A 26756-nucleotide genomic window follows, 5' to 3' on the forward strand; every position below is an offset into this window, starting at 1 on the left:
CCCCACCCTGCACGACAGACGTTGCGGGGAGCTGTTGGAAACATCAGGACGACAAGAACGAAGGTGTGCGCAGAACGCCCCTGGGGGCAGTCAGATGTTCAGAGGACCCGTGTGCGTCACGTCCCACCTGCACGTCCCGCTGGATCCAAAGCGGGCAGCGTGGTGCACAGGAGACCGTGAGCACAGCTGCTGCACTCAGAAGTACAGGGTGCTTAACAGAAAGTATAACGCTGTGATAAGAAAAAACGAGACTTCCTCTTGTCGTGTTTCCAGGCTCATTCTGCAGGTACGGCACAGCTGAAGGAGACGCGGGCGACAACACGGGGGGCAAACACTCCAAGTTCCTATGCGCAGCTGTCGTGCACACTCAGTGCACACCTTTGTCCAAGGCTCTGGAGGCACCAAGAATTAGGAAAGATATTAAAATGGTCTGACAGCACTGGCTTCACCACAGAGAGGTAATGAGAACTTGCCGTAATAGATCACTCCGTGGCATTTCAGGGACGACTGCTGGCACCACGTCGGGAGCCAGCCCAGCGATGCTCGTCAGCCCAGGGGAAGTACCACAGCACCTCAAACTTCCTTATAGCCCTGGCCTACAAGCCTCAATGGGTCCGTAAACGAATGCCAAAGTCCACCCACTCCCCGTTTTCTGCCCACCAGAGCGCTTCTGGCAACGGCGATACGGAGAGGTCAGCAGCTCTGGGAACCTTCCCACCATTTCACTGCTTTTAACACTTCAACGTGAAGTGAACTGTGCTTCTGAATCCCTACAGCCACGCTTCAAACCTCATTTCCATTTTAGAAGCAGGTTGTGCTTTTATGTGTTAATACCAGGATACAACAGAAAGACTGATGGAAAACCAATAAACAGATTTACAGACACTGTATGTTAGGATGCAACATTTAACCTTCTCATTACTCAAAACTTGGACACACAAACACACGTAGAGTCTAATACGAAAACAACACATGGACAAGGAGATTTCTCTGGTATCACTCATTGCTGTTGTCCAAATATTGCTGGAGATAACTCCCTTTATTAAGGATCAGGTGTGCAGTAAACACAACATGAACAGAAGAAACCACAAGTTTCACCCCACCCAAGCACAATTAAGCAGCTGAAGTATCTTTCCTGTGCAGACAATCACAATTTAGACTCATTTTTCCATGATCACTGTGTGCCTGAAGTTTTCTGTTTCTTTCAAACATTATATGCACCTGGGGACAGGCTTATAATAAAGATTTATGAAAGTGCTCTCAAGCATAAAGTAGAACACTATTGGGAAACCACTAAACTCTCATAAAAAAAAAGAAAAAGAACAGGCAGGAAAATAGTTGTCAACTGCAGGCCTGCAGTGACTAAAGTTATGTAGCCAACTCTCATTATACTTCCATATATCCTATGCAGAGAATCAAATAAGCACAGAGCAGATACGCTGCCTTTTGGAACTTAAACCATCTCAGCAGTGTTAAATGGAGTGTGCATCTGTAGGTGCTGTCACAGAAGACACATCCCGCACAGCAGATTCAGTATAAAATGCGTATGTTTGCTAAAATAAAAGCACCACTTAAGTTCATCTGCATAGTCTCCTGCTAAGACACCAAAAACAATAAATAATGCTATTCCTTGGGGTTTGTCTGCACTGCTACGTGAGTTTAAGGATCCCAGTTCCTCTAAAGCTCATCTCTGGCATACAGAAACGTCAGCCACCAGTCCTGCTTCCCTTCAGAAAGCAAACTGATACCAAGGGCCAAATGGGGAAAAGCCTCAGTGTCTCCTTGGAGAATTGCTCCCTCAAGAAGCCTGATCTGTGCAGGGCAAATAATTTGGGGAGCGAATCCCCATGTCCGCTCCCTGGGCAGAGCTGGAGAGCGGTGCGTACAGCACACAGTCCCCTTGCACAAGGCCTGCTCCAGATCAGCAGAGATCCTTAAATCAGGACTTCTGCAACACATCTCAGCTGACCTAACCACCAGCTGATAAAAGGACAGGTTTTTCCAGCCTCACCACTCAGCCCAAATCTGCCCGCTCCCTCCTACTATACGCACCGCTGGCCGTGTCTCGCTGCAAACTGACCAGGTAGCTAAACGGCTAGAAAACGCGTGCGTTTCCTTCATGGTGCTGGTATCACGCTAGCCCAGGTCCCTGCACCAGCTCACGGCACTGGCAGGCAGACGGACTCGTGCATGGGCATGTGCGGAGGGTTCAGCGGCAGAAGTTGCCGCGTATGGTTTAAGCCAAATTGAACTTGTGCGACTCATCCTCACCAGGACAATAAGGAATTGGCTAGAAACTTGTGCCACTCCTCCCTCCAGTCCCTGCAAAAAAGGTTTGCCACGATGCTGTTTGCGACCCGCAGGCTCTCGTCCCCGACAAGCACATCAGGGCTTTCACACCTTCTCCGCAGCCTCCCATGGGCATCAAATCTGGAGGAGGGATCCGCAACATGAAGAAATAAAGCCTGAGGCTGTGTCATGCTGCTGCAGCCTTACAGGGGGATCGTGCACATCCTTGATCTCTTATTCTGCTCACCCGCAGATCTTCAGAGCAGCATCTGCAGCACTAACCGATGACTTCCCCAAATTTCTGATATACACAGTTTCAGCAGTGCTTGCCTTGCACAGAAGGGTCTCCCTCTAAACACCAGCCTAACCATCATGGATAAAGCACATAACAGTATGTGATAATCAGCAGCTACTTGAATTGTAATCATTATTCTCCAGGATTAACAGTTCGAGGAATGGAAGGGGACAGATTATTTTGCTCAGAAGGTCTGCCCCAGTGCATCTGCACGCTCAAAGGCACGTACATCACCGTCTGCTTCGAATGGGGCTTTCCTCGCTTCCAAAACAATTCCATGATTTTAATTCGAAAGGCAAGCAGGAGAGCAGCTTGAAATTTGCAGCAGCCTTGCTCAGTTGAGGAAGGAGCTGTAATCCCTGTCAGCACATTCATGATATTTTCATTCTTGGAGGAATGGCACTTTTCAGAATGAAATGGAATAATTATTTTTTTCAGTGCCTTACAGCAGAGAAAAATGCCACTTCCAGTTATCTTCTCAGAACATAACAACTGAAAGTAAGCTGAGACAGGGCAGTATTTGGAGAGATGTTCAGGTTCCCCAATGTCGCTGGCTTTGGGGACCTCTGACGGTCCGGCCCCTGATTTGCTCTTGCTCTGTGATATGGCACCAATAAAGCTAATGGCCTTCTAAAGTTAGCCTGCACACAGTTTAAAAGGTATGGACTATGGACCAAAATAGAGGGCCACCTAATGGACACTACAGGGTACATTGCATTAAGCAGAAGTTTCCTCCTTAGAAACAAACTTCACCTCGGTGTAGGCAGACATAACTACATCGTCCTGTGGAGCTATTACAGGGTTCATGACTTTGGTAACTGCGAACCCAAAACTGCCTCCCGAATTCCACAACAGCACTTCAGAAAATAGACTCACGCAGTTCAAGCTGCAAAGGCGTACCAAGCTGCTTGCAAAATGTCGATTTTCTTGTCAAACATAAAAATGCAAATTTTCACACGTGTAAGACTGCTGAAGTCCACAACAAAAGACCCCCTGCTCCCCAAGGGAGGACAGAAAGCACTCAGATTTAAGGTGCATTAATAGTTATTAGTAGCCCCGACAGAAATATTTCAAAAATCTTACTTTTATTCCTTAAGGACATAGAGGATAGAAGGTTGGAGATGTCTGAGATTAACTGTAGTCAGAGAAAGACAACTTGTACTAGTTACTTTAGTTAGAACAAACAAACAAAAGAATGAACCCATGATCTTGGGCACGTTTGTTCTCCTGAAAGGAGTATGTTTATGGATTTAAACATGAACAACTACTGCCTCTTAAAATTAAGCTGAATAATTTTACTTCACTGTCCATTGCATAGGCATTAAACTTGCATTTGCAAAAAAAAAAAAAAAAAAAAAAAAAAACACCACTGCATACAGCACTTCGTTGGATTGCTGTCTGAAAAATAAGACAGCAAATGTTGAAAGAGAAAGTAATTAATATAAATGATTGTTACCATGCAGTTCTGTCCCCTTCCTTACACAGGTTCTGGCCCTCAAAGTCTTACTCGATGGATTCATTTCACTAACACAGCAGAAATCTTTTTCTTTTGTCAGGTTAGTTTGCTGTTAAGTAGCCAGTCGCATTTAGCATTGCTAACCACGCTTTCCTACTCCCCTCCCAGTCCATGGCACAACTTTACAGCCTAGACCTGGACTGGGAAACTTCTCCAGCTGAGAGTTAATGCCTCTCTCTTTATTTTTTTTTCTTTTTTGCATTTTTTTCCAGATAGATCAGCTCCTCTTTTAGTATGTCACATGGACACACAGGCACTTCTGCTAAGGCTGGAGCAAGGGTGCTGCAATGTCAGGAACAAGCAGCTGTGGGAGCAAAGAACAGGAGCGATTCGTTTGGTGCCATCTGGACAAACTTCAGCCTTTACTAGTATTCCCACTCCCCTTCACAGAGCTTGGTTGGTATTTGTGCTTTAAACAATGGTTCCCTCTACCTAGTTCTCTTTTCTTGTCACTCTCGGAATGAGTGGCATAATTTGCATTTATAAACAGCCCGTTACAAAAGAAGTCATAAATTCGAAAATTCAGCCTTGATTATTTCTCTTTTTGGTCAAAAAAGGAGAGCAACAGGGATGTGTTTGAAAGTGTAAAAGAGAATCAGCAACATCTGGGCATCATTGATACGACCCGCGATGTTTTACAGTCCCTTCAAGCAGCCAGTCTACACAAATATTTCAGAATTCAGACCATAATTTCACATTCAGGAACAGATCGGATCATGGACAGACATAGCTGTTCCTTGCTGTGCAAGAGCTGTAAAAGGGTGGCTGGAGCATGGATAATACACACATACACACCCCTACCTCCTTTGTTTTCCCAGCTGTGAATTTTTCCTGGTGTTCCCATTTTCCTTCCATCAGCTCTGTCCTGTGATGCCCAATTTATTCCTTCTAAGGACAGAGCAATGCAAATGACTGATCCATGTGCTGATAACCTGCCCTCCGTAAGAGCAATGCCTACTCTATCCAGAATCGCAAGCTTAGAAGTGCGATAACACATTTACAGAGAAGACAAGGCCATTTTAGTTTTTAGCCCTGTAGTTCTAAAGAAAGATATATGTTTTACATATTATTTATCTCAGTAACTAAGATGTTGTCAGTATAGTAGGATATCCAGCTATTTAGCCTCATTGACAAGTTCAAAAACATGAAATAGTGACCAAAAACTCATGAATAACAGACCACCTGCTGAGGTACAGTCACTGGAAGTCACTCACCCCAGTATCCACTGCAAAGCCCAGAATCAAGACTGACCTTTGAGATCAGTGCTTTCCTGTCTTTCGAACATAAAGGACTGAAGATGTCTAATCAAACACCTGGCAAGAAGGCGAGAAGGGAGAACTCCACAGATGGCACTAGCATTTAAAGTCTCACCGCCTGAGTCAAGTGATTGCTTTAAATCCTTTTCTACAACTATTTTGTGATACGGCATACTAATAGCGAGTACAGTACTGATGCAGTTTTGTGAAGGATGGGACCTTTAGCTTATTTGTTAATCTGCTTCAGGCTCATCGTTTCTCACTACTCTAAAAGGGAATACGGGCAAAATATAATGAATCAGTATGATGCTACAGTAATACTCACGATACAACATAATTATTGAATCAGAAGGCCTTTCCAAAGCAGTCAGTAGAGAAAATGCAAGGAAAACAATGAAAATATAGAACAGAAAGAAAACAAGGGGGAAAAAATAACAAGGAAATTTTCTACTTTCCATTTTTTTAAAACCTAAATTCCCTCCAGAAGAGGCAGAAGCCATCTGCAACAAAACAACACACAAAATCTACTGCAAAGTTCTGGTGTTAAACTCTTTGCTTTTGCCAAGTTATCTCTGTAATCGGAATCCAGTCATTGTATTTATTGAGGTTTACACAGACAAAAACAGCCAGTAGGCTGTACAAATTAACTATATATGAACACATTTACCCATATACTATAAACTATTTTTAACCACATCATTATTACAAAGACACTCTCAGAACTTACACTTGGAATTTAAAAACTAGTGATCAATGAAATGGCTTTCATAGTTTTAACCACTTTTTTTTTCTTTTAATTCCTCCCTGATCAGATCAAAGATGGCCATTCCCACTGACTGACCTTTTTCTCTCCTTTTTTTTCCTCCTTAGGGTGAGCTACCTATCTCCTCAGTAACAGTTCAGCTTGTTTCTCCCACTTTGTCCAAGAAGTGCTCCACAGGGCAGAGGTGAGCAACGATCCCTTTCCATGAACCGCTGCCGGGAATATCGGGGGAAGAGGGCAAGTCACATGCTAGGTACGGAGCATTACTGCAGCACTGGGAACCACTTTTGACTCCCCCTTTGCCCCCAAGTTACTCAAACGGGTAGAAAACAGGGCAGTTTATTTGGATTAAAATACTACACAAGTTTTTCAACTCTGAGATGCTTAATCAGTTTCTTCCCAGTTTCTTTACACGCTGGCTGCTGCTGAAGTACCTAGTGTGTTCAATCTTTTTCAAGGCCTGTAAGGAAAAACAGAAAACCATCCCCACCCTTCCAACAAGACTGGCTTTCCACTGTGGTCCGTATCTCACCACAAACCTTACACTGCATCAAGAGAGTCTCCCCAAGTGGAAAAACATTTCGGCTTGCCACATTCTCTGAAGCCCTGTTATCTCCTGCACATCCTTCACTCGCACCTGTCTTCTCTTTACAGGCTTTTGTGTTGTCTTTTTACGTAGTCCTGCCCGTATACTCATTATTCACATATGAAGAGCACATGCGTTGGGAGATTAAGTTTTCTGGATAACAACTGCCAACAACAAGTCAGCTCATATCTGACTTAAACGAATTATCTGTACCATCACTCTCGGAGAGCCTTTTCAGAAGTGCCCTACCCAAGAATAAAAGATTTTGTAGTATGATATTTAGACAACCCTTAATTATCTACACGAGAGGGAGTAGGAAAGTCAACCTCTTCTCAAGTTCTTCACAGCCAAAATAATGCTTACAGTATTCCTCTCAAAGCCTGGGATTTGCAGCATCTGTCACTCAATATATTAGCAATTTTGAAATTAAAAAACAAATTACCCATCTCAACTCAAAAGCCCTTATACAAATCTTTGCATACTTAACACTTAAATCCTTTTGCATGTTCAAAAAGTGTTGTGCAGACAGGTTAGCAATTCAACCAATGCTGGACTAGTATTAGGTAAGTAGATACTCCTCTCCTGAGGGGCAAGCCTGATATGAAAGAGCTTAAGGGATTTGGTCAAGGCAGCAGAGGGAATCAGCAGAAGAAAGCCACTTTTCCTCTCTGAATGCTGCACATTTACTCATTCAGACCACAGTTCATTAACCATGTATGTCCTCAAGTCTTCTTGTGTTTATAAGACTCATTTGCCCACAAAACTTCTTGATCTTCTGAGCACTTTTCTTCTAGGTCCCTAAAGAAAAAGCTTATTTCCAATACAGTTTAAGCATTACCCAGTGATCAGTATTAGATTGTAAGTTGATTTAGATACCTAGCAAGGGACACAACCCCTCAATAATCCCCCCTTTTATATAAAGAAAAATTGCTTGCATTGTCCAAAAGGAGAAACCGTTTTTGCAAAAGTTACTGCTTTTATTCCTATGCATTTTCAAATAAAAGCCAAACCCACTTAACCAACCTCAGCAAGCAACATTATTATGCATTGAAATCTATGCTTACCTGCTTTATCTGATCTCAACCACATCTAAAAGCAACTTTATAAGCACCTTACAGCATACAGACAAAAGCTAAATATATATATACACATAAAATAATGAGATGCATAGTTCTGCTGCCAAACTTGCACTAAACAAGCCAAACTCCTCCCTGAAGAGAAATTCCATCAATTACTACAACTCTGAAAGGCATGTCTCCTGGCTTCTCCATTTCTTTTTAAAGTGTCAAGAATCCTGCTGTAATAACCATTTTTTTTCTTTTAAGGCAGATGAAGGTCAGTACTTAATTTTTTACTGCAGAATTTGGAGCAAAATGAAAGGAAGCAGTCAACCTAAAGTGATGTGGCACAGAAACAAGTTTGGGATAGCAATGTTACTCACAGATTTCCTGTCAGAAAACAGCTTCCCTCTTTGCCTACAATTTTTAATTTGGCCACAACAAGCAATAATCCCTCCTTTCCTGAGGACAGATTTAAGATGAGACATCTTGCAACCCTTTCAAATTTGGCACAGGAGCTTTTTTACCCTTCAGATCACAGACGCTTTCCATTAACTCTGGAAAACTGTGCAGAACTAACTTTAGAAATGTACTGCTGCGAATATGATCAAAACACATTCTCCATCCACCCTCTTAAAGGTATTGTGGATTTAAAAAATGGTTCAGAAAAATAGAAAAGTTCAGCATTACTTACTTACCTATCAGGGAATTAACTTAGAAGTTTTCAAGGACTATTTTAAGTGTAGTAGCTATCAGGCTTTCAACCAAAAAGTCATAATGACAACTTTTGCTTTTAAACCAAGTGTTGTTTCTTGATAAGCCACAATTTACAGGCACATAGGGTATAGCACTCAGACGGATTTAGGACATTAATAGGAATGATCTGCTAAGTTCAGTCACGAAACTGCTTCTAACACATGGTGATGGACTCTGAGTACCAAGCCCAGTTTCTTTGCAGAGAGCAAATAAGTAGCTCTCTGGAGCTGCAACACACGACCCTGCACCAAGACCCCGTCTTCAGGAACTGCTGGAGGCCCTTGCTCCTCTTGTCCTCCCTCTAGGTGACACTAATGACAGAGCAAGAGACACTGCGGCAGGGAGAAGCTACTGGGGAACAGAGTGACAGACTCAAGCTCCCGATCATTTGCAAAATGTCAATTTTAAGGATCGCATCTGAAGGTGCCCCCACATATTACATCCTACAGGACTGCCTGCAACATCCAGCTACAAAGCTCTTAAGTGCTGTGCCTAGGTCTGACTAGCACACTAGGCGAATCTTCGAGCACATCCTTGGAAAGCAAGACCATGCATCTTCTCCCTTGCATCCTTCTTTATCAGGGAAGATACGTTTATTGCCATTGCGGAGGCATCACTACCCCAAGCAGCTGAGGATGCCTCATCCACTGCCACTGTGAGAGAACACGACAGCAAATGATGTCAAAACACTTGAGGACAAGGCAAAGCAGGCAGAGGAAGCTGGAGCAAAACCCGCTAACGTCATTTGTGATTTCATTCCAAAGTAAAACGCAAACTCCATCTCAAGATGGAGACTCCTGAAAAGCTGTACTTATCACAAAACCATTGGGTGAAAAATTCCTCACGGGCAAGATACATTATACTCCAGATCTGTATCACTCATGATGTCCCCTTAAAATGGAGTTCTCCAGCCACAAAAATCCTATTCTGCATTTTTTAACCTCACCTTCACGCATTGCTTTTCCTATAGGTATACTACAGAAAGCTTTCAGGAATATAGTTTATTTGTCTAGAACAATATAAACAAAGTAATATAAACAAAATTCTGCATATTATAGCCTAGTATTGCAGGTGCACAAGAATTTCTGGATTTAACTGGAACAAGGAAAGGCAAAGAACCTTGAAAAACATCTTAGAAATATACCAGATCAAATAGTTATTTACTCTCTTTTCCATTTTGAAGCAAAGTTCAGCACTAAAAACATATGTTTCAGATACGTGAAGTATGCAGGGAGATGACACATAACTAACTGCTTGTTCAATTATTTTGTAATTAGTAGGAAGCACAATGTTGCCGAAACAACACAGCTTAGTTTCTATCTACCCAGCAACTTTTCTGCCATTTCTAACCACAGGTTTTTACCTTCCATACAATTTAATCATGTTTGCATTAATGTGCACTGGGAAAATCTGTGCAGCCATCCCAGCACACCTCATTAAGAGCAGCATGGGAAGGGAGGAGGAAAGGGGGAGGAGAGACCAGGAAAGCACCCAGAGGCTAAATATATGTACACATGGCAGATGGGTAACACACACCTTGGTACACCACATTTCATAGAAACTGTAGAAGAGCAGCCAGTGAAAGTGGCTGCTGGGAGAGGGTTATAAACTGGCCTGGCCTCTGCAAAAGAAAGGACACACCAACAAGGTTATGGAAAGCTGATCAACAGCGGCCTCCAGAAGGACAAAACATGATGAGTTATCATAGTTATAGTCATCAGTCAAGGACACAGCCCTACTTACAGCAAGTTTTGCAGAAAATTCATTACTCACCCAGCTGAAAGTTAGAGAGGGCCTAGGTATCTAGTCAATCTGTTAAATGATCTCATTATGAATCAATTTCTGTCACACAGAGACCTCTGAGCAGGCAACAGCACTACTATCATGGTAATTCACTGAAATTAGCATGCAATTTATTATCACTGAAATCTCTTTTAAAGTAGGGGTGGGCAACAAGGTGCAACAAAAAAGGGAGACAAAAAAAGAAGAGTTTGTCCTTTATGATATGCTTGTGGCCTGCTAACAACATACCCATCCTGCGACCTAGTAACAGGAACCGGCATTTGTACTGCAGATAGGAGCAAAAGTAGGTTTCATAATCAGCACTAATCCCACCCAAAGCTTCAGCTGGTTATGTGGCAACGGGCCACCACACTGCAGATTTAAACAGCGAGGCAACCAGTGCATAGAGGCGTCCATCTTATAACCAAGACGGGTTTTGTAGCACTGATCAAACCTGAAAGATGCTGCTGAAATCTGTCCCACCCAAACAAGTTTTATATGTCTTTTTGTACCCAGAGAAGAGAGAATGGCAAGAACAGGAGTTTTCTTTCCCTTGCAAGAAAGCAGGTTGGGACTTGTCACTGTCAAAGCACTTGGTGCTGCACCTGGGTGGGGATGGGAGCGACCACACACGCTCTGCTCTGCCCTCCCACCCCACGCTGTCAGAGGGAGAACATTTTATGCACTACCTTTCAAAAATAATCAAAGGATACCTCCAAAACCTTTTACACTGGAGGGGAAAAAAAACCCCAGCCCTCTAACATGCTATATTTTGGTGCAGTTGGAAAGGGATGGGAGATACCACCTCAAACTTAACAGAGGGTTGTCAGATTGAACGTGTTCCTGAGCCAAGCCCACCTGCGTTACTGCTCACCTACCGCTGTGCATCACCTCACACTGGCAGAAAATGTCTCCCAGTGTTCGCCCTCAGGGAATCTCAGTTCTTGTATGAACTGCCTTCAGGTCCGTTTGCAGCGGGCCGTTCCTGCGACACGTGCAGTGGCTGTTGGGTGGCTACAGTCACAAACGCTAGTTTTACTCAAACGTGTATTTTTAAAATAGAGGGGACAGGAAACGGATTTTGCTGCAGCTGACTCCGTATCTTGAACGTGGCTGGTCTCTTACCACCTCATCCTTCCCACTGCCAAAGCCTCCCCTGCAAGTGCTTTCCCAAGGGTAGACAAGAATTGGGAAGAGTAGCAAGCAACGTTCACACCAGTTGCATAGCAGACTTCAAATCTAGCTCACTTTTTGGAAGGTCACTTGGCCTCTCTGGACTCAGATATGCTTTGTTAGTACCACGAGGATAGGTCAAACTGCTCGTAAGCCCTTCTGGGTCTGCCAGACTAGCTCTAACTCACGTCCCAGGGTGGGGAAATGCAGAGGTAAGAGTAACTCTAGTCATGCTTGAAGAAAGTGCCAGCTGCAGAAAAGGAGAATCAACCCCTCTTGTATTCTGTGGTGTTTCATTACGATAACCTCTAGCAATACCACAGAAAGAAGTTCTTTTAAACACCAGGAACAGGAACTTTCAAGCTATGCTCCACTACCAAAGTATTTTTCTTTCAGAGAAAAATTACACAAACACAGAGCCATTCTCACACTCCAAAATCCTCTGGATGGAAGAAAATCTTAACAAAGCCACAACTGTAGTAACCTGGCTGAGCTATGTTCTGCCACACGAAAACACACCAAATAACTACACATTTTCAAAAAAAAAAAAAAAAGTCAGGAAGTATTTTACAGGATGTTAAATACCCAACTGCTTGTATTTTTTCTAAGACAAAATCAAAGGTGTCATTTTCTATCAGTACAGAATTTTTAGATGCCAGTATTATGAGGTCTGAATTACAGAGAGACATTTAACCTACAGGAAAATATTCCACTCTAAGCAATCTCAAATGAATTATCAGAGACCTATCAGATGACCTGCGGAAAACTTCCGGTTCCTTTCCACAACAGCTTTCAATGCATCAGGCAAAATTCATGATCTTAGTTACCAAAATAGTCTCCTTCAAGATGTTGATGCTTTCAGTTAACTCCCCAGAGCCCCAATACCCCTTTCAGATAAATGATTTTATATTAGCAGTGAAGGAGTTGGAGATTTACAAAGTCAATAGGAATTCATAACTTCTGCATTTTAATCATTCATAGCCACTGTATTTGATTTACCCCACAATTTCCATCAGTTTTGAAGAATGAGTTATTCTCAGTGTAAATCTCCAGCAAGCCTCTGTCAATCACGTTAGTCCTCTCCCCGTTAGCTTTTACTGCCTCCTGATTTGAAACTACACAACCAGTTTAATTACTTCATTACTCACTTACTGATTCCTTACCTTAAAGCAGTAAACATACAGAAACTTAAATTAATACACAACAATCCTCCACAGAACAAAGAAAAACTTTACAGACATCTATATAGCTCGTGAAGATCAAGTGTATTCATACTTTTTACTATCCTTAACGCTCTCACAAAGAAAAAAAAAAAGCTATAGAGGTCTGTAATACTTCTACTGAAGGTTATGTATGCCCACACAGATGAAAGAGGGAAATAAATTATTCCATACTCAATACAGTATTTGTTTGCCACAAACTGTACATTCACCTTACCATATTAGAATAATAATCTGCAAGAAGCTCCCATTCCAGGAATTATAGCACACAAAGAATCTTCTGGGTTGTACATTTGTTGGGAAGACTAAGTACTTTGATAGTTTTCCTGGCAAGTTCTGTTTTTTTTATTTATTTATTTTAATTTCCAGTCTGTTGAGCAGCTCATTGTACCTTTGTTCAACTACAGGGAAAGAACTGTTTAGTTTACAGCACAGTTTTATATGCAAATTATGTTCTGTAAACTCTCTACTCATCATAAATGTCAGGAGAAAAAAAAAAAGCTTGACAAATTTAAGTCTGTGGAGATTTTTCACAAACTTTGAAGGAAGACTGAAATCACAAAGCACGCCTTACTCACTGTAAAGCATTTTCTTTAAAAATGTGCCAAATCATGTATATTAAAGGAGTTTTTTAAATCTAATATGACACTTTATGCTCCATTTTCCATTTCTGAATATTTATGACAATTAAAAAAGCCTTGCCTTCTGCATACAGTTGAATTTATGTTTGCTTATGTCTCCCAAAAATGAAACTTGTTTCTAGTCTGTGGAAACATTTCCATCAGAATTAGTTGCATCAGAAAAAAGGCAAGCTTTCACACTCATGCAAATCAAAATTCAGGTCCAAATTCAGAGCTGAAAACGAAGTGACATTTCACTGCCAATATGGGAAAAAAAAACCCTTAACAAATCAGCCAGCTGTTGCACTAACAACTTCAAATAAAGAAATTGTGGAGCTTATTCTACCCTTTATCAATAATGCATGGCTGCGCACAGACAATTTATAGCTGTTTTCCATCACCGGGTATTGTGTAGTACTAAATTAAGTCTACAAAATTCAAGGACAGTCCACCCACACAGCTACTGTAAGCCAGCCAGGCCACTTTGAATAAACATTTTAAAGGCATAAAGTGAGTTTTATTAGCATGCTGAGCCACAGTTCTTAGTGGACCAAGCATCTCCTTTAAAAAAGTAAAAGTACATTTAACAGAAGGAAAGATAAATTACTTTTGTGACTTACATGTAAAGAAATTGCAAAAGTATATACATATATGCAATACCTAGAAACTCTGATTTTTTTAAAATTAAAACCTGAAGCAGGAAAATAACTTATTTTCTGTACTAGAAATTGACCATCAGTCTCAGAAAATCCAAAGACAGATGCTGAACTGGTCAAGTTCTGACAACAAAAGAGCTAAAAAAATAAAGACAGTTTTGACTGCTTTTGTTTACATTTAGATAGCTCCAAAGATTAATAGATTTTTTAATCTTTCTCAAGTCACATAAATCAGAAAAGCACATACAATGCTTTTATTAACATAAAGAACTTGTTATCATACTGAAATCTCCTAACAACATTTATGGCACCAGTAAGCAAGTTAGAAGTGAGGTCTAGCAGCCCTCGTTAAACTTACAGACGGTATGTCACAATTTGGTTGCTTTCGGTCAGTCTCACCCCTCAGTATCACAGCAGTCCCAGCACTTCAGTACGTTATGTTAAGCATGTCTTAAATGCTTCATGCATAGCAATACAATAAAGCATTAAAGAGCACAGAGTGAAACGGCCATCAGCAAAGGGATATCGCTGAGAGGTCTGTGCATCGGTCGCTTCTGCTGAGGTGGGATCCTTGCAGTAGCCAAAACACCACTTTGGTTCTCACTAGCTTGGAGAGGAGCCTGGAGTTAGGTGCGACCAGCTGGAACATGGATGGCAGCACCACTAAGAGGTGGGTGGTGGTCAGTTTGCAAACTTTTCCTGCTGTTTCTTTTTACATTCGGTGCTGCCCAGCTTCTCTCTAAAAAACACTGGCAATTATGAGGTCTGCAATAGCCTTTTTATAAGCAGCTCACCACTGTGGACAGGATGCTCCATCTGTCTCTGGGTAACTGGCATGACCAGATCATGCCCCTACCTGTATCTTACAATGTGAGAAGGTGGAGAAAGTCGTACGGCCATCGTTAAGCGGTGTGATGTCTTTGTGGTGTATATAAGCACAACCACAGCTGAGAGTATGGAGGATGCAACAGACAGGATTTGAACCACATCTGTTATAAATTGGTCAAGTGGAAATATCTGACCAAAAAAAAAAAGCACAACTACATTTATTTTATAGGTGTGTGTGGAGACAGAAATTAAACCTGATTAATGGTTTTTGAAGTTTTGGATTTGCAGACCCACAACATTTTCTAGTGGAGGTATTTATATATATCTAGTGGAGACCATTGTATAGCAAAGTTAAACCCTATTTGCAACAGGCATGCTTTCCTCTAAAAATAAATCCCCTTTGCAGATACAAGTGCCTCATGGACCACTGAAGCCCACTGTGACTGGTGAAGTTGTTTCCACGCTAAACCCCTGTGAAAGCAGAACCGGTATGCTCTGCCCTACAAGGCAGAAGCTATTCCAGATCAAGTTGTACCGAGATCTGGTTTGTTATAAAAGTTCATTTTCCCCATGAATAACTAGAAGTCTGAAGAACTTACAGCTTAAGACTTAGCTAAGGAAAGTAACTGTTGGATAGTTTTATTTTAACTTACCAAAAGTACAAGGTTTTGTTGAGAGGTTTTTTTATTATTATTATTTAATAGGTTGAGTTCATGCTGTGAAATGCATAGCTGCTATTCAAAGTCTGACAAGCCTGACCTAAAACCCTCAACTAAATCAAGGCTGCGGGACACAGCTTTGAAACACCCCAAACACAAACCCAATGAAGCAACATCAGCTTTACACATGGAAATCAGCTTTAAGAAGCCTGCTGTTCGTCTCCCTTTGCCAAAGTCTGGGATCCAATTAGAAGCACGCTTCTTTAACGAGCTGCACAGGGATGGTGTTCGTGGAAGTACAGAGGCACCCAAAATGTTCCTGGGCCCTCTCTGCAGAGCGCGTTGCTCCAGCTGGACACTGACCTCGCAACTTGGAGGCAAAGCACTGAGGTGCTCACAGCAGTATTTTAAAGTGGCACCTCCTACCACAGGCAGACGTCCATACAAATGCAAAACGGGAAGCCCTGGACACAATGAAGCTTTACTGCGTCACATACAGTTATGGGCCTACACTATCCTCAAATGTCTTGTTTTGTGAAGAGCGAATGGGCCCCTTGCTCAAAGACTTAATAATTAAAAAGCCTCAACATACTGAGATTTAATTTGCTGCAGTACAAAATGGGATGGTTTGCTATGCTACTCAGGAAGGGACATGCAAAGATAACCATGTCCATAAGGGGCACTTAAATTCACAGCACCTCAAACATTCATCTCTCCATCCTGCTCTTCTTTGTGGTCACAGCCTTGTGACACAGCTGCCCTTACGGTCCATTTCTCAGTGATCAGACACGGCACACCTGTCCTTTCGGAGGAGGAGTGAGACGTCAGCAGCCCTCATCACTTTGGCCCCGTGACAGCAGATGGGACTCTGCTCTGCTTTTTCCAGCCTTGCTACCTCATACTCATCCCCCTCCGTTCGCACATGCTTCTTTACCGCCTGCTCCACTCTTCTCCCCTCCCACACCCTGCCCAGCCACCCATGCATTGATACTGGACATCCAGGCTGCAAATGCCTGCATTTACTGACACCTGCCCTAGTGCACTGAGTGTCCTGGTCTGGGGACTGCAGGGGCAACCTGAGAGCCCTGTTAACGCACATATCTGCGTCTCCTTCACTTTGAAGCCAGGGTTTGGCTGAAGGAGCACATTTCCACAGCCAGGGCATGGCTGGCACAGAAAACTGGGGCAAAGTCACAGTGACAATAAGCTTCCTTATTTAGCCTTGTTCTAAGCCTTTCTCCCCGCTGCCAGCCGTGGTCCTACCTCGGGGCCCAGAAGGAGCTGAGGCTGCTTTCCCTCACCCCACGTGCAGGACAGCAGCAAAGAGCGAATTCACCTCCAACGGCTTTCCCCAGCGAAGAAAAAGCTGCAAGCCCAGAAGAGCGAAATCCCTGGTGAGTCAGAGTGAGCAAACAAGCAGCAAGGGACGACCCAAAATGCACATGTCCTGCAAGACCTGCTGGGTGTCACGGCTGCTCACCGCAGGCGCCCTGCAGCACCCTCTGCCCCCTCTCCGCACCGAGCTTCGTGCAGGAGAGCCAAGGGGAGAGCCAGCAGGGTCTGGGTGCGTGCACGTCCACCCGCCCCAGCTGAACGGCACGTCCAGAGCACGCAATGCGGTCAGGGTGCATGTACGTCCACCCGCCCCAGCTGAACGGCACGTCCAGAGCACGCAATGCGGTCAGGGTGCATGCACGTCCACCTGCCCCAGCTGAACGGCACGTCCAGAGCACGCAATGCGGTCAGGGTGCATGCACATCCACCTGCCCCAGCTGAACGGCACGTCCAGAGCACGCAATGCGGTCATGCAGGAGACCTGCTCACCGCATAGACTGAGCTTTGCCGCGTGGGAAAAGCGGCTGGTGCCTCTGCAGCTTTGGGGACACCAGGTTCAGCAGCCCTCTATCTGCCTCAACAGCTGTCAGTAACGTGAGGACACGGCTGCGAGCACAAGATTTGCTCCAGACTCAAAATGCAAACAGGTCGCCATGGCTTGGCTTCGCTCTGATTAAAGCAGCTAAGAAAGCACAAGAAAACAGACTGCAGCAAGCTATCCTAAATAAAGAGAATGGCCAAGAGAGCAAGTCTTTGCTCCCCAAGGGGTGAGCTCAGTTTCAGGTGTGTGCATCTCTCATCCAGACTTGCAGCATACTGGAATACACATAACAGGGTGGGGAGGGACAGTCACTGAAAGTAAATAAAAATAGGAGTCAGCTGTCACTTCAAACAGCAGCTGTCAAACCTGAGTGAATCCAAGAATCGGTAGCAAAAGAGATCCTTAAGACAGGGACTAGCATTCAGGGCTTGCTTTACCACAGATTTAATTCAGGCTCCTCCCTTTGGTGCTGCTCTTAAAAAGTTGGGGTTTTTTAATATTTACACGGTGGCCTCCCTCTCTGGCATGGTGGAGCTCTTCAGAAAGCCAAGACAGCCTAAATCCCAAGCACAGCTTCTGTTCAGACTGGGAACTCAGCAACTTCACAGGCTAAAACTGTGCACAGCTGTACCTTTCCCCAGTCCTACCTCCACCCACTGGCCGGACTAATGTGTATTTCCATGTCTCTTTGGGAAAGAGTCACAGAACAGCTCAGATGACTGAAGGAACTATGGGATGGATACACACCCTGAAATCTTACTGACCTCCAGGAGAGGGGTTAGTGCCAGCCTGAATACAGGCGTGAGTGCGGTTCTGCAGTGCAGACGTTTCTGTGCAGGCTTATCCAGCTCAGGGACTTGCACCCAGTTCCTAGTCACCCAAACTACTATGTAGTGAAAACAGACTATATTGTGCACTTGGCATTGCACAAACATATGTTCTCAGCGATCTGATCTGTGGCTGGTCTACACTCCACAGTGATACATAGCCGAAGCAGCACTACATGGGAGCAGACCATCCAGATACAAATCCAGTCGGTTGGGTAGAGAATAAAAGTAGACTAGTGAAAAGAACGGTAGCAGCAGCTTTAGTCAAAGGACAGTGATCATTTTTCAAACTACGGTTGCATTTAGCTTCTACATCCCTCAGTTTTCCAGTGAGGAATATGTCCCAGCCTGACACTCCATAAGGATGGAAGACTAAATCTTTTTATTACTAAAAGATTACTAATATATTAAGTAAAACACTAAGACATACTAATGGAAAGGCAATACAAGCAGTTAGTGTCTAGAATTAGTAATTTAGGAAAAGAATACAAGTCAGATCTTCATTGCCCCAACTTTGATTTTGATGAGGCCAGTGAATTTTGCCATAACTTGCAGATACCAGTAGTCTGGTCTAACACAAGAAGTAGAGATTTCATATCAATATGGTTTATTATTCCCATATCATTGCCCCCCTCAGCAAAAGAAATCACATCTTACCTTAAAACATCGTAACAAACATGCCAGTCTTCTACTTGCTTTCAGTTCAGTACTTCAGCATTTGACAGCACGTCCACAAACATGAAAGTCATCCTACACAAAAGAGATAGAAATAAAAACCACAAATTACTCATTGCACGTATTGGGCAATATATATTGCATGCTTAAGAACTGCAAATGCCAGGTAAAGCCATGCTGCCAAACAATCATGAAATTACCAATAAGCACAGATAGGAAAGGCTAAGTCATTTTTGGCTTGCAATGTGAAATGCACACAGAAGGCAAACAATCTTTTGGTTACAGCAACCTGGAAAGAAAGCATGCCTCCTGCAACAGTTATGTCACCCTGCACTGCTTTCTCAGTTTAAATCCTCTTTGTTCAAACAACAGTCTGTGTGAATGCACAGAAACAAAGCTCTGGGCATGTCAGGATACACCATCCATGTCAGTTACTGAAACGCAGCAGTAAATGTTTAAGGAACTGCAACTTGAGCAGCTAACTTGAGCTGAGAAATGCAGCAGAAGCCCCATGTGAGCTAAGAAGTAGTACTATGTAATCCAGGATGTCTATGTACATGAAAGATACATGTAAGCTTTTTAGAGACTGCAGCAAAGAGGAGACATCTGCTTTGTCTCATCTTCCTAAAAAGGACTTTTTAGCTCTGATCTTGCAAGGACTTGCACATACTCTTACCCTTACTGAGAAACGACACTCAAAACTGCAGTTAAGTTCATGCCTGAACCACTGCAGTATGTAAGACAACTCTTTCCTCCTTTACTCTACAGCAATTCAGCTAAGGTGTTCCCTCACCAAGGTTTTGTCACTTATTTTTCAATTCCAGCTGACTTGGGATGTTCAATTCCTGAAAATTAACAAACCTCTCCAAAACACAGGCACCCATACAAGGACACTGCCCACACTGTTCCTTGCACCTATAAATCCTGCCTCACAACCACTTTGCAGACCCATTGAAGTCAATTATACCCTGAGGTCGTGCTAAAGACCTATTGTATGCAGATGTCAATGCAGATGTATGCAGTGATGTTGCTAGGACATCCAACAGGTAGGGAGGGATACAAGTTATCTAGCATGGCTATTCAAGAAAGCTTTGAAGACTATTTTCACTTATTTACACCCAGGTTTTGATTAACTACTTACCTAAACCTTTGATATGGAACATGAGACAATTATTGGCCCAATCTGTAAACCTACATAGGTGTGCACTTAATGGAATACAAAGGAGTCACAACACGCAAGAATTAAAGTATTATTATAAATTAATAAATAAATTAATTGGTGTTCAGAAGCAAGGTACAGACCAACGCCCCAAACACATATCATTTTCCAATCCTATACTGTTTATAAATCCCTAAAATAGCCTAATGGTAATTGACTTCATATGCTCGAATAAGCAGCCTTTGAAGGGAAATAACAAGTCTGTGGGAGAGCAGAAGGGGAGATCCTGCAGGAAAAACTAAGTGGGAGATCTTACACTTCATGAAGATAAACCAGAACTGCATCATTTATTGTCCCAAGCGCCGCCTTACTGGTGGAGCTAAGTAGCTATGCCTGCAGAGATGCAGGCGAGCATTAAAATAGTTTTCAGTGCTCTAAAATGACCCCTAGCGGATGGAAGTCCGTTGCTTCCTGCCTAACACTTCCCCAGTATGTTTAGATATATATCCAGCTATTTATGTAAAATATGAACTTTGTTTATACTGCATGTTAGCTATTTGAAATGCTTTCCTCGCAATTCAATGGGAGTATACTCCAAGACTTTTAAAAGTATCCCCATTTACATAATATTCAAATCTGTAATGCATTAGGAAACTAGAGACAACAGAACACAAATTAGGTCCTTAGAGCCATATATTCCTTGGAAATGTGATCTCCCACAACTGCTGTATTCTTATGGAAAGAGTTCACAGCAGCTTCCCATACGAACATTGATCTGACACTTCAGGACTTCAGCCTTCATCTTCAAGACATTTGGATAGTAACTATGCACCCAGGCCCATGGTTTAAGGACACAATAAACTCCTACTACCATATCAAAAGTCCTGTGTCCACATGATACGTGTCAAGATTGTTCACGGGTGAATTCTGCCCCAAAAGATTTCATCTTTGCCTGTCCTCCAATTGCCAGCATAAACTCTTCATGTCTGGGTAATTCAACTAAAATGAGTATTTATACTCATGCCTGAGCCAGATCGATTTGTACTGTGTTGAGTTTGATAGCATGATAACTGTGCAACACCAAGACCGGGCTAGGATGCGGCTCAAGCTCCAAGATGAACAAGTGACAACAACCTTCTGTGGCAGAAGTTTCTTTCTTCAGAGAAGGGAGTTGAACAAAGGTCAGAAATCCTTTGGGGCTACGACTTAAAATACACATCACCATCTTGCGTGCCAGGTAAAAAGAATGCTTCAGTTTTGTTTTTTACCCCAAACAAATCACAACATATATGCATATACAATCATCTAACTCCTACACATCCAAGCCCAACCAAAACAAAAAACGTTACACAGCACACCCATTTTTTCCCTCAGGGAGAGAATAAACCACACCTAACAGGTGTTAGTCAAAACACCAGACAGTAGAAGACATTCTGATAGTGGGGATTTAAATATATATATATATGTATATAATACTGCAAGCAAAATTTGAACATACATAAGCCATTTATGTATCTTGTATCAAAAAGTCACCTTTCTTCCAAACTGCCATCCATAAGACCTTACTTCTGCCTTACAAGTGGCAATCTAAATTCAGTTCCAGATAGAAAACTGACTTAGTGATTAGCACAGCTGAGTGCTGAGGAGAAGCAAAGAAAAGCAGAAATACAAACAAACACATACTAAAAGAGTTAAGCACAGAGATTACATATACAAAGGGAAGGAAATTTGCTGATAAACTTGGCATTTTACATGAAGTTTTAACCTTGGAAGTATTTTACATTTAAACAAAGACTGGTATGTAGCAGGCATTTTGTAAATCCCCAAATACAGGGCGGGCTTCACTAACTTTTCATGGAAGTCTGCTTGCTTTGTATGAGTGTTCCTTTGACAAGTTCTCCGCATATCTGTAACAAGAGTATTCCATCTTCTCCTCTTTTCCATTTTAATATTGTTCAACACCTCCTCCCACACACAACTCCAACGCATGCACCTCCTTTCAACTGATAACAGCCAGATTCACTTATCTAAAGAGGAATTTATGTTGGTCTGAAAAAACACCAGCCCCCTCAACTGCAAGGACATGCCTGGATAACATATTGAGATGTGTCTCAGATGTTGCGTCAAACACTTCAAAGTCAATTAAAGATGCACTGCATAGCACCAGAAGGGTTATTAAACTCTTGTTGGGAAGAAGACAAAAATAAGATTGTATTTGAAAATACTATTTTCAGTGGCAAGGACAGTGCTTCCTAATGGATATGTTCTGTGTTTTTGGACAAAAAGCCATTAAGGAGCCAACGTACATTTTACTGGCATCAAATCTCATAATTGCTAAAGGAAATTGCTAAGGCTACATCTGCATGGCACAATGCACTGTGCTAATTAACCCTGAAGAGACATCAATTAACCTGGGCAGAGCACCACCGTAACATGGCTACGGTGCTAGCCTGGGAATCTCCCCATGTCAATGCACTGTGCCATTATATCACTCCCCTTCCCAAGCAGCTTCTGTCACTTGAAATAAGGCTCTTACATCAAAGATGAAGCCTTCAGTTACCTTCTCATGGTTCAGTGTCTCCTCTCAGAAGATGTGAGATAGCTCCTTTTTTAAAAAATCTGTGACCTACAGTAACAAACATGGAAATTCCTACTAAACAGCAAAATAATCTGCTGGTGTTACAGACGTATCCATATAATCTTATGCTGTTGGTATGAAGAAATAAGAGGGTGTATTTATGGGCAGTCTTCTTGACCCCAACACGGAAGTCACAGTACAGCCTCTCAGATGGGCCGTGATGATAACACCCATAACATCTGCTAACCCTTCAGCTGCAGCAATCCAGCCCCAAATTTAATTTCTCATCTTGGTCTCAAAATGGAGTAAGGAGAGGCGCTTGCACGTGTTAGTGTAAATGTTCACAACTAAGTTCCAGACAGCAGATAACGGAGCCACCAAAGTTGTTAGCACATTAAGAGAAAAGTTAAATTGGTGCCAAAGTAACTCCATAACTTTCCTTTTAACACTCTAGTGATAAAACAAGTCTTGGGCTCAAAGCCAGAAATACCTTATCTCCTATAACTGATGCCACCTCTTGGTACAGTGACCAGGTCTTCACGTACAGCAAATGGACTTTGAGCTTCTTGTGACTCGATAAAGCACACACCATAAGGAACAGTGTACTCAGCAGCAGCTTGAGCTGCCTATTCCAATACCAACTGGTGTTTGTGCAGCTAAAGAGCAAAAGGAAATGGGAATGTCTGGGTATATATTACAGCCTGCAACAGAATGTGGCATGCCGGATCACACGAAATGGAAGGGCACAGAAGGGTCATCTACTGCAGCACAAAGCAAGCAGAAGTCAGGGGAAAGTTTTTTTTACTGTTAGGTGGGATAGGCAATTGCAGACTCTGGATAGTCCCTCTCCCCGCTCCTCCCTCCCCTTCCATTCACATTATAAACTGGGGCATTTCCAAGAGAATCCTATTAGCCTGGGACTTTAATGATGGCCTCTCTCAAGCAGCTGAAATCTTCTGCAAAGCTCAGCCCCATGAATTAATGCATGACTTACTTCAGCAACAAGGACTCATATTGCTGGTAAATGGGATACACAAGCTCAGCTAGAACCTGGCTTCTCACGTTTCAGTGCGTTCGCACAGGCAGAGGTCGCAGTGTGAGAGAAGGACGGTCTCACCTTGGTCCAGGGTTTGCACTAGAACATTTAGAAACCTTCTCGCCCCATGGAGAACGGAACCGGTTTCAACAAGTATGTTTTTTCCCATCACAAAAGCACAGGCACAACTGTTTGTCTGGGAAAAGTGCACTTTTATTAACCACCTTTATTAAGCAACATCAAAACCCTTTCGAGCCCTCCTGGCTTGCATCAGAGTGGACAAGAAAGTACTCAAACCAACCTGCCAAGTCCAACACACCTTACAAATCCTACACTGTTGCAAACTGCACACTTATTAATTGACTAGAAATTTAACAGTAGTTGATCAGTTAGGCAGTGATTCTCCCACTTGGACCCAAAGTTCATCAGCTCGTGAAATATGGAAAGATGTCATAGAGGGCAAGACACCTTTGCTTACTGATCACTCAAAAACGGAACACATTTCTTCCACAGGAATCTGATATATGTGTATGAGACAGACTAATGCACAGGCTGCTCTTTCGAAACATTTAATGTTACATTTTGACCCAAAGGCTGAATGTTTGTAAATGATACACCCTAAAAACAACAATCTAGGTAAACACTTCAGTCTCTAGCTATGAAAACTGGTCAAGATTGTGACGAAGCAGTAAAACTCAGCAAGCTGTACAAACAGATCCCCTGCACCTAAGTACCTTAATCTAGCTGTCAAGTTGGATGCGACTGACTCACCGCTGAGTGTATCCTCACAGAGGCCAGAACACAGACCCATCCCTCCTCCAGCAGCTTCGCTATATAAACTGCAGAAAGTTCAAGGCACACCCAGTGCTTTCTTCCATCCTGTTTGCAGGGAAGTCACTCCTCATGGACTCCCATTGCCCCTATAGGACCTCAGGTCTATAGGGAAAGGCAGTGAAGTCATCAGTGCACACTTTTTTTCCCTTTCACATCTGCCCTCCTGCAGACAGTGATGGGCTTTACAAGGCCAGTTTAGCTGAGATATTGGTTGTTAGGCAAAAAGATGGAAGGAGGAGGGGATGTCACAAGTGACGCATTAGTGTAAAGAATTATCCCAAAGTGGTTCTAACAGGAAAGAAAACTAGCCAGACCTTCAGCTACAGATCACCTTCAACCTTTCTCAGTATGCCATTTATATGCCACATCACTTGTTCACGTTAACACATCATTAAGCATCTCTGACAAGCAAACAAAACACAGGATGAATCAGTGCTTGCTTCCTTAAAGAGAGAAAGGATTAGGAAAGAGTGAAGGCCATTCTTTTGTCTTACAATGAAAAGGGCTGGGAAGGTGGAGTAATGAAAGTGCAAGGGACCACAAAAGACTATGTTGTTTGCCCCATTCCTAGGTCAGATGGTCTCTCACCCACCACGGGGACACATGCAGTGGGAGGCAGGCTCCTGCTCCTTAAGCCACTTGCTTAAAGCCTCTGGTGCCCAGCTAGATCTGGGAAAGCAGAAGAAGGAAGGGGGAGCGGTCTGCCAGCGTGTAAAAGGAGAACACTTCACTAAGATCTCTTAATCTTCAAAATTAAGTTGACAATGTAGAGCTGACTGCCATTATGTTCAGAAACAGCAGTTCAGGAATGCTAATTACCTTGATGTGCCCTAAAACTGTGCCCTAAAAATTCTTAGTTGCCGGATTTCAAGTGACATGAACGAACCTCCATAAAAAAAATCTATCCTTTTTCTTTGTGCTGTTTCCCCACCCTCACAGAAAATGAAAACACTCCCCAGCTGTCCTCCTATCGCTACATACCTTTATGGATGTAGTGCAGCTGTAACTGCACAGCAGAGTATGCTTATGCAGTTAATCTGCTTTAGAACCATGCCAAGAACTTGTGTCTTGGGGAATCCACATCCCTCAGAGATGCATCTCCATATCCAGGCCTGACGACTTAAGCTCCCCCTTTTCTTCAGGACAAGCAACACCCCAAGGCTTCAAGTTGGCAGGAAAAAGACAACAGGATTCACATCTTCCCCTGGCATAGGTCTGCAGGTAAACCTTGGACCAAGTCACTCAGCCTCCGCAGCTCAGGCTTTCTGTATCCGTGGTGCATAGCTCTGCCTTTGGCATTTTTCAAATGGATCTCGCCACCATCTCACTGGCAAGATTCCACTTGGTAATTTGCTATGGGATGGCTTTCTGGAAGGGCTACGGCAGACGGGCCTCCAAACTGCAGAGCTGCTTGGGAATGCCCCTCACTGCCCACCACACACCCCATCTGTTACGGCTCTGAGAAATACCCGATATTGAACCAAGGTGAGAATAAGCCTCTGTCACATTGTCAGCCTAAAGCCATGAAGACACAATGAATTAATGAACTCCAACCTGCACTATGGTATCATATGTTGTGCTCCTTGCTACAGCAGGCTAAGACCAGAGGCACTTTCAAAGGCGTGAACACAGGTTTCACTGAGGGCCATTGTCATGGAAATGCTGCTTCTCTTGCCCCAAAAGAAAAAAAAATAGGACAGCTGTCTCATCAGATGTTCTGAATCAATGACTTGTCCACAAGAAAAGCTAAAAAATTCAACTCATGCTGAATTTACTTCCTGAGATGCAAACTTATCCAGACTAACCACTGCATCTACTTATACTTTCAAGAGGACCATGTTCTAGACAAGGAGCTTCACTTCCTTCAAGGGGTGGTAGACAAAAAACAGTGTCTCTAGGGTCTCTGTGACAAGGAAAAGTAAGCAAACAAGCATGGTGCCTCCAAAAGTAGGAGCGATTCTTCTCCAGGGTCCCACCTTTAGCTCTTATGAGAACTGCTTATCCCAGATTTCATTTCAAGCCCTATCATCCTAACTGACATTTGACTGTCTCCTCCATAAGGAAAGCAGTGCAATAGCTGGATTCCAGTCCTCACGTAAGCCGGAGAGAAGAGCAAGGGGAAGACAAGCACCAGTCTGGCAGAGCCAGCCACCATGTCCTTGTCAGCTGAAGGTATTACTGTCACAGCTAGCGTATTCGGCAACGGCTGATGAGACTCTCCAGGAAAGACAGCACACACAAATGGCAATACCCCTGTCCTTTCCACCAAAAAATAACTAGGGAGACGGTCACTACAGTAATGATCCTATATACC

General features: G+C 43.0%; 1 protein-coding gene across 3 annotated transcripts in view; it reads right to left on the minus strand.

The window, feature by feature from the left end:
* Nucleotides 1-26756, minus strand: part of KANK1 (KN motif and ankyrin repeat domains 1) — a 130230-nt gene that overhangs the window by 79412 nt on the left and 24062 nt on the right. For all 3 annotated transcript variants that reach the window (XM_064501458.1, XM_064501459.1, XM_026100516.2), the window contains exon 2: nt 18818-18910. The gene's annotated coding sequence lies outside the window, so the exon portion shown is untranslated. The remainder of the gene's footprint in view (nt 1-18817; nt 18911-26756) is intronic.

Source organism: Dromaius novaehollandiae, chromosome Z, assembly GCF_036370855.1.
Source record: "Dromaius novaehollandiae isolate bDroNov1 chromosome Z, bDroNov1.hap1, whole genome shotgun sequence".
NCBI lineage: Eukaryota > Metazoa > Chordata > Aves > Casuariiformes > Dromaiidae > Dromaius > Dromaius novaehollandiae.